This window comes from Podarcis bocagei (assembly GCF_964188305.1).
Source record: "Podarcis bocagei genome assembly, chromosome: 5".
Taxonomy (NCBI): Eukaryota; Metazoa; Chordata; class Lepidosauria; order Squamata; family Lacertidae; genus Podarcis; species Podarcis bocagei.
The window spans coordinates 34,478,082-34,487,099 of NC_138129.1; positions in this window are offsets into that span (position 1 = coordinate 34,478,082).

The following is a 9,018-nucleotide window of genomic DNA, read 5'->3' on the forward strand; positions in this document are numbered from 1 at the left end:
CAGGGATAATGGGAGATGTAGTCAAGTAACAGCTGGCTGTTCTAAGGTTCCCCACATCTGCTATATGGTAACTGTTCCAAGGATTAGGTGAAGTATTGGAAAGCAACAGAGATACAACAGAGCCAGGAAGGTGTTCTGGTTAGAGTGTTAGAGCAGGATCTGGGAGATCAGGGTTCTACGGTAATCCCCACTTAGTCTTGAAGCTCACTGGGTGACCTTGAACTAGTTGCTGTCTCTCAGATTAATTTACCCAGCCTTGGAGATTAAATGTTACTCATTTATTTTAATTATTTTTTTATTTGTCACATTTTGGATACTTGGAGATAAAATTAGATAGACAAGATTTCTTTCTTTCACTTGCAACTCATAAAAAAACTGAAAAGGTTCAATTCAGCAGACTATCTGTGAGGGGGCTGCACTTCTGGGAAGCCCCCCAAATTACCAGCATTTGAACAAAGTCCTTTAGGACTCTGAAGAGGGTGGGGCCTTGCCCCTAACCCATGAAACCTGGAAATAGAGTTGATAAACAATGGACAGCTTTAGAATTGTGGTTTTCCTCTTAGTTTCCTTAATCCCCAAGATCTTCTTGACATAGTTCTGGACATTAACATGGAGCTGTGCAGCCGTGGCAGAAAATGTCTCCACAGCCAGCGCCTGGTAAGTCTCTGAGGCTCTCACCCTGGGCAGGGTCCATTTCTGCTTTCCTTCATATCATGCACAGAATGACTCATCAGCAAAGTAGTGTTCAGCAGCTTGCAGCGCCCAGCAACTTCCTACAAAGCAAGCTAGGAATTTTTTCTCCAAAACCTACAGTAAGAAATCCTCATCCGTCACACATTCCTCTTTAACATGCAGCAGGTGAGATCATGCTTATCCAATTTCCAGTACACAGAAGCATTCAGAATGATTTATTTGGGAGGTACTTTCATTGCTAAAAGAGGGATATTGCAACTACTTAGAAGCACCTAAGAGAAGCTTCTGGGACGTGTGTGGCGCTGTGGGTTAAACCACAGAGCCTAGGGCTTGCCAATCAGAAGGTCAATGGTTCGAATCCCTGCAATGGGGTGAGCTCCTGTTGCTCGGTCCCTGCTCCTGCCAACCTAGCAGTTCGAAAGCATGTCAAAGTGCAAGTAGATAAATAGGTACTGCTCCAGCGGGAAGGTAAATGGCGTTTCCGTGCGCTGCTCTGTTCGCCAGAAGCGATTTAGTCATGCTGGCCACATGACCCGGAAGCTGTACGCCGGCTCCCTCGGCCAATAAAGCGAGATGAGCGCCGCAACCCCAGAGTCAGTCACGACTTGACCTAAAGGGTCAGGGGTCCCTTTACTTTTACCTTTAAGAGATGCTTCTAGACATCCTATCATCACTGGCCACACAGGGGTCAGCAAACTTTTTCAGCAGGGGGCCAGTCCACTGTCCCTCAGACCTTGTGGGGGGCCGGTCTATATTTTTTTTGGGGGGGAATGAACGAATTCCTGTGCCCCATAAATAACCCAGAGATTAATTTAAAATAAAAGCACACATTCTACTCATGTAAAAACACCAGGCAGACCCCACAAATAACCCAGAGATGCATTTTAAATAAAAGGACACATTCTACTGATGTAAAAACAAGCTGATTCCTGGACCGTCTGTGGGCCGCATTTAGAAGACAATTGGGCCAAATCCTTCCCCCGGGCCTTAGTTTGCCTACCCATGCACCAGCTGGTGTTGAAGTTATTTAATGTTACATAAAATGGTCCATAATTGTAATTGTGTTGTATTTTAAGTTACTGTGAAACATGTATGATGAAGGCTTGTATTTTTCCATTGCAAAGATGGGGTGGGCTAGGTTTCATGACTGAGTCATGGGTTTTTGGATAGAATTTCAGAGTGTTTACTTAGGTTAATGAAGTAGCCCTCTTCACTCAGAGTCATGAGTTGTTTTGCAAGCAGACACAGATCTCCTCTGGGCATTGCCCAACATGCAAGCAAGCCAGAAACAGAGGAGGACAGAGTTCATTTTGATTTTAAGGTGAAAAGCACTGGTTTTGGGCAAAGATACTGAAATATACTCAGAGTCGCAAAGTGATTTCATGCTCTTTATTCAGCTCATAGTGGTGAGGAGGAATGAATGAAAGTCCCCTCACAGTATCTGCTTTATATACATTATTTACACAATGGGCTGCACATGATTGGCTAATTCCAGAATTCTACTGTAAGCCAATCAGGTTGTGGATTCACTTCTATCTGGAGCAGGATTGGGTGGTTCCTGCCAACCAATCATACTGCTGCATTGTTCTAGGACCAATCAGACTGCTGCATTCTGAATCCTATTGTTCTAGGACCAATCAGACTGCTGCATTTTGGATCCTATTATTCTAGGACCAATCAGACTGCTGCAGTTTGGATCCTATTCAACTCAGTACATAACAGATACGTTCTAGAGCATTATACTCGGATCAGTATATGTAAGAAGAGAAATGTATAACTGAGAAAATTGTATTGTTTATTTTTTTGTAACATTTAAATCAAGTTTCTGTAAGCTTTAAAACTCGATTCTTTTTTATATATTTATGATTTTATTGAGATTATTATCGTAAATTAAAGTAAAGAAGAAAAAAGAAAGAATAGAAGGGGGAGAAAATGCATTAAAAACATTTTAAAAGACAGAGGAAAGCAGCAATAACAAAATAACCATAAAATAAAATTAAACAAAACTATATGGTATATATGTAGATGGATAAACTTACTGTTTCCCACAAATATATGTCAATCCATGTGTCTCTATGGTTTTGACAAATACATTCCAAATATCATTAAATTTGTCCATGCCTAATCTTCGTCTGATGGCGATCATGGGTTGCAAGTTCCAGCTCAATGCTTACATCTCATACCTCACCTAATTCAGCCCTGAACTCCTGTAAAGAATGTTACTCTCGCACACACACACACACACAAATGTAAGTGTTCTGTTCTGGTTGCCAAGCAACTCGCAGAGCTTCAACTATTATCTTTTGTTTCCAACAAGTTACTACGGCTTCAAGGCTGAATATATCCATTGAAAACTAAAATGTTCCAACTGCACTACCTGACTTTTAAAAGGCTAGAGTAGAATAAAGAGCTTTGATGTTTTTTTAAAAAGCATCATAAATGAATATATCATAAGCATAAATGGCAAAGTTAAGCCCACTGTACCTGGAGACAGTCAGGTTGTGTATCCATAGCAGTGACCAGAGGATTAATGACAGCTGGGACAAGTGCAGAGGGAATAAATGCCATGGTCCATCTGCAGCAGCACAACTGGACACCTTTATCTGCCCCAGCTGCAACAAAACATGTCTCTCCCGCATCGGTCTCTACAGCCACAGCAGACGCTGCAAAGTTCCAGTGGTTCAACTTCACTCCTGAAGACAAACACTTCCATTGTCTCCCAAGACAGATGGATGCCAACAATAAATGTTTCCAACAAACATTAACTTGCCAGGTTGCCAAATACACAAGTTGGCCGTAGATCAGGGTTGCCAACTTACTAAAACCATAACAATAAAAGATGTATTTTAATAGTGGCAATAGCCTTATCCACCATGAATTTATCTAATCCCCTTTTTAAAAAAACTAATGATTGAGGGGCGGGGGACGGGGGACGGGGACGGACGACATGATTGCGTCTTTTGTAGCAAATTCCATACCTGAACTATCTGCTGTGTGACAAAATGTTTTCTTTTGTCTGTCCTGAATATCCCACCATTCAACTTTGGTGGTTGATTCCAATACCTAGTACAGTGGTACCTCGGGTTAAGAACTTAATTCATTCCAGAGGTCCGTTCTTAACCTGAAACTGTTCTTAGCCTGAAGCACCACTTTAGCTAATGGGGCCTTCTGCCGCCGCACCGCCGGAGCACGATTTCTGTTCTCATCTTGAAGCAAAGTTCTTAACCTGAGGTACTATTTCTGGGTTAGCGGAGTCTGTAACCTGAAGCGTAGGTAACCCAAGGTACCACTGTATTATTTGTATGAGAGAGGTAAATGCTTTTCTGCCTACTTTCTCCACACTGCATAATTTTATACATCTCCCTTATGTTCCCTCACTTACTTGCATTTTTTCTAAACCAGATAGCCTCGAACATTATAATATTTCCTCGTGTAGTAGAAGCATATAATGCTTCCAGCCCTTTGATCATTTTGGTGGTCTTTTTCTGTACCTTTTCCAGCTCTGAAATATCTTGGTCTTGTGGGTTGTTGTTGTTTTTTAAAGTGTGGCAACCAGAAGTGAATGCACAGTCTTCCAAGTATGATCTCTTCATAGATTTGCATTATGATCTTGGCAGGTTTTTTTGCTTTGATCCCTAGCAGGTCCTTTTCACTGCAACTGCGCACAGAGGACGTTTTCCTAAATTTAACTGAGCTCTCCACCACAAACCCCAAGATCTCTTTCCCGGCCAGTCACCACCAGCTGAGATCCCATCAGTCTTTAGGTGAAGTTAGGATTAGTTTGCCACAGAGTAGGTTCTAATCTTCGAAAGAAGGGGGTGGAAATATATATGGCTGAAATCCTAACCATTTCTACTTCCAAGTAACCCCTGCTGAATTCAAAGGGGTTTATTCAAAGGGAAGCTGAGTAATAATTTATTTATTTATTTATTTATTTATTTATACCCCACCCATCTGGCTGGGTTTCCCCAGCCACTCTGGGCAGCTTCTAACCAAATCTTAAAAACAATACAGGATCAGACATTAAAAACTTCCCTAAACAGGGCTGCCTTCAGTTGTCTTTTAAAAGTAAAATAGTTGTTTTATTGCCTTGACATCTGGTGGGAGGGCGTTCCACAGGGCAGGCGCCACTACCGAGAAGGCCCTCTGCCTGGTTCCCTGTAACCTGGCTTCTCACAGTGAGGGAACCGCCAGAAGGCCCTCGGCGCTGGACCTCAGTGTCCGGATTGGATGATGGGGGTAGAGACGCTGCATCAGGATTTCAGCCTGTGCCACCCTTAAAAGTTTCTGCAGCCAGTTTGCACCCTCTCCCCCAACAACCAAGTTGTGACTACTGCATTTAGCATAGGCTGCCAGCAGATGTCACTGTAACCACACCTTGAGTTGTTCTAGGGAAGGGATCATTCCGCCTCTCTCTTATTTGCTGGAGTCAGCAGAGACCACATTATGGTGATGAATGAGGCGCATCTGGTTTAGATATCAAGGCTCATCCCCCCCCCCCATCTCATTTGTGGCCTTTCTCTTGCTTTTATTATTAAACTGTTGGTTTGTATTTTCTCTATCAAAGGTAGAAGAATATGAATCTGAAGGTCTAACAAAGCAGGAAGTCCACACTCCTGCTTCCTGCCTTTGGATTTGAAAAGGCGGTATTGCCTAGTGGTCAAACCAGGGATGGCAAAACTGTGGCCTTGAAGATATTGCTGGGCTTCAATGCTGATCGCCCCTGGAGGCAAGGTGGGGCTGGTGAGGATCTGACCATATCTGGAGGGCTATAGGTTAGCCACTGTGTGTAACAAAAGTGGACTCAAGGGCATCCTGATCAAATTTGCAGATGACACCAAATTGGGAGGGGTGGCTAACACCCCAGAGGACAGGATCACACTTCAAAATGACCTTGACAGATTAGAGAACTGGGCAAAAACAAACAAGATGAATTTTAACAGGGAGAAATGTAAAGTATTGCACTTGGGCAAAAAAAATGAGAGGCACAAATACAAGATGGGTGACACCTGGCTTGAGAGCAGTACATGTGAAAAGGATCTAGGAGTCTTGGTTGACCACAAACTTGACATGAGCCAACAGTGTGACGCGGCAGCTAAAAAAGCCAATGCAATTCTGGGCTGCATCAATAGGAGTATAGCATCTAGATCAAGGGAAGTAATAGTGCCACTGTATTCTGCTCTGGTCAGACACACCTGGAGTACTGTGTCCAGTTCTGGGCACCACAATTCAAGAAGGACACTGACAAACTGGAACGTGTCCAGAGGAGGGCAACCAAAATGGTCAAAGGCCTGGAAACGATGCCTTATGAGGAACGGCTAAGGGAGCTGGGCATGTTTAGCCTGGAGAAGAGGAGGTTAAGGGGTGATATGATAGCCATGTTCAAATATATAAAAGGATGTCACATAGAGGAGGGAGAAAGGTTGTTTTCTGATGCTCCAGAGAAGCGGACACGGAGCAATGGATCCAAACTACAAGAAAGAAGATTCCACCTAAACATTAGGAAGAACTTCCTGACAGTAAGAGCTGTTCGACAGTGGAATTTGCTGCCAAGGAGTGTGGTGGAGTCTCCTACTTTGGAGGTCTTTAAGCAGAGGCTTGACAACCATATGTCAGGAGTGCTCTGATGGTGTTTCCTGCTTGGCAGGGGGTTGGACTCGATGGCCCTTGTGGTCTCTTCCAACTCTATGATTCTATGATTCTATGAAAAGTGAGGCATCATGATCTAGACGGAGGTGATTTAACTGTATACACACTCTGTCTGTAGCAACAGGGATCAAGGCCATGGGCCTATCTAGTCGAGCATCCTGTTCCCACAGTGGCCAATCGGATGCCTGCGGGAAACTCACAAGCATGACCTGAATGCTTTCCATTTCACTTTTGAGGGGAAGCGGGCGTGTTGTGCAATTGTGCCAAATAAACTTACATTGCGCAGCCTGAATGTGGAATGGGACTGAATCCCACTTGGAAATGGAGACAGCCTGCAAGTGCCCAAAGAGTCAGAAAAGGCAAGATTTGAGCATCAGGAGTTAGAGGCTCCCGTTTACTCTGTGCCCAGTGCTCTCCCACTGATGGTTTGGGAAGTCATGTACATGGAACATGAGCCACAATCCACATTTATCCTACTACGAAATAATACATGTTGCTGTGTCCTCTCTCCCAAACAGTGGGCAACTTAGATACACATCAAACCGTGCTGATGTGCACAGCTACATGCAACTGTGGTTTGAAATGTAGCACATAAAAAGCAACCTCACTTATTTTAAGCTGATCACGTGCACACAGTCAGAGAACAGGAAACCAATAGTTCAATCTGATAATATCATTGAAGCTCAATTGCAGAGGAAACCAACTTTGCCTGTGGGCTGAGATTAGCCAGTTCTCATGCCATTGTAGTCACAGTTTAATCAGAGCCTGGGCCAAGCCCCTCTGCCTACTTTTAAAGCCAGAGCTCAATTCTAAATATGTGAAGCAGTGCCCCTGAGCATGTGCAGAGTGCACCTCCTTTCCCGCTGAGTGCATCTTCATCTTAAATTCAGGGGAAGGACTTACTGGGTCAAAGGGTATGGTATTCAGGAAGACAGAGAATCATAGAATTGTTGGGTTGGGAAGGGACCCTGAGGGTCATCTAGTCCAACCCCCTGCAATGCATAAATCTTTTGCCCAGTTTGGACCTTGAACTCACAACCCTGAGATTAAGAACCTCATACTTACCCTGTATTTTTATCATGTGTGTCACCCTGATAGCTTGTGAGGAAGGGCGGTATATAAATTGAATAAACAAATAATAAAATAATTAATGCTCTGCCGACTGAGCAACCCCAGACATTTGTGTCTCCTTAAAATAAATGAATAAATCATTTATGGTCACGTAGTACCTGGAATGCTTAACCTGGTGGGTGAGCCTGCAGTGCAGCACAGCAACTGCTTCCCTGGTCAGGAAATGTCAGGTCTGACATTCAGAAACAGGCAGTGTTGGCTGGTGTCCTTTGGGACTGGTAGGGTGGAATGCAGGGAGACCAACAGTAGGGGGAGCCAGAGATAAAGACAGATGAGACAACTATTTCTAGATTTGTCCTCATCCTCTGACCTTCTGAGTCAACACTTAGACTAGGGAAGAAGATGCTGACAGCTGGGGCCGCCCCATGGCTGGTTGTGAGTATGAAGGCAGGTAGGTGGGAGCTAGCTGAAGGCAGACTGGCAAGGCAGCACCCCATTCATCCTAAACTAAAGCATTCACCATGGATTACCATATGTCCTCCTGAGCGTGATAGGCTGGCCATATTTTAGCCAGACATTATGGCTTTAGTGGATGGAAGATTCTAACCCAGGGGTTGGCAAGGCTTACCGGGCATGGGCCAGATCACTCCTGCGGAGATCCTCCTCCGGACTGGCACAGCGTGATGCCAGAAATCGTGTCTGCGCATGTCTGCGGTGCCAGAAATCACTTCTGCACATGCCCAGAAGCCCAAAATTGTGCCTGCGCAGAAGCGATTTCCAGCATCTGGGCATGTGCATAAGCGATTTCCGGAGCTGCGGAAGAGAGTCCCCACACCGTGCTGCGACGGTTTAGGGACTCACCAAGTGGGCAGCTCAGTTCGGCGGCGGCTTGGGGGCCGGTTAAATGGCCTCTGCGGGCTGCTTCCGGCCCATAGGCCTTAGGTTGCCGACCCCTGCTCTAACCACCAGCACCCATGTAGCCAGTCCTGTTTGGTTCAGTTGCAGGATCCACAGCTAAGACATGGGACTCTCAGCGTTGGAACAGCTTTAAGGGCTCCCTGTCGGGCAGATCAGGAAGCATGTGGGCTGCATGCTATGACACAATGGGACCCTTGTGCTCCTCATGTGGTGGGTGAAAGGTTGATGCTGAATTCTGATGCAGAGATGGGAACAGAGTTTCTCTGAGAGCAGTGAGAGTCTTGCATCTGTCACCAAATAGGGGATGGGCTCCTTAAAGAGAAGCAATGCAGGAATCTCAACTAAGTCATCCATGAGGGATGGCTATCCAACCTCTGCTTGAAAACCTCCAAGAAAGGAGATCTCACCACCTCCCAAGGGAGTCCATTCCACTGTCAAACAGCTCTTGCTGTCAGAAAGTTTAGTGGGAATCTCCTTTCTCGTAAGTTGAAGTTCCTTTCTCTCAACTTTGCGCTGGACTAGCAGTGATGTTGGTTATTATACTGAGATGGCACAGTTGACTCAAGGGGTCACCAAGCACTGCTGACTAAATGCCCACTCCCCAATCTCCTACTATTTACTCCTTGCAAGCTCTGGTGTATATACTGCTGCAAAGGCGGCAGGCTACGAAATATACCACTGACTGTA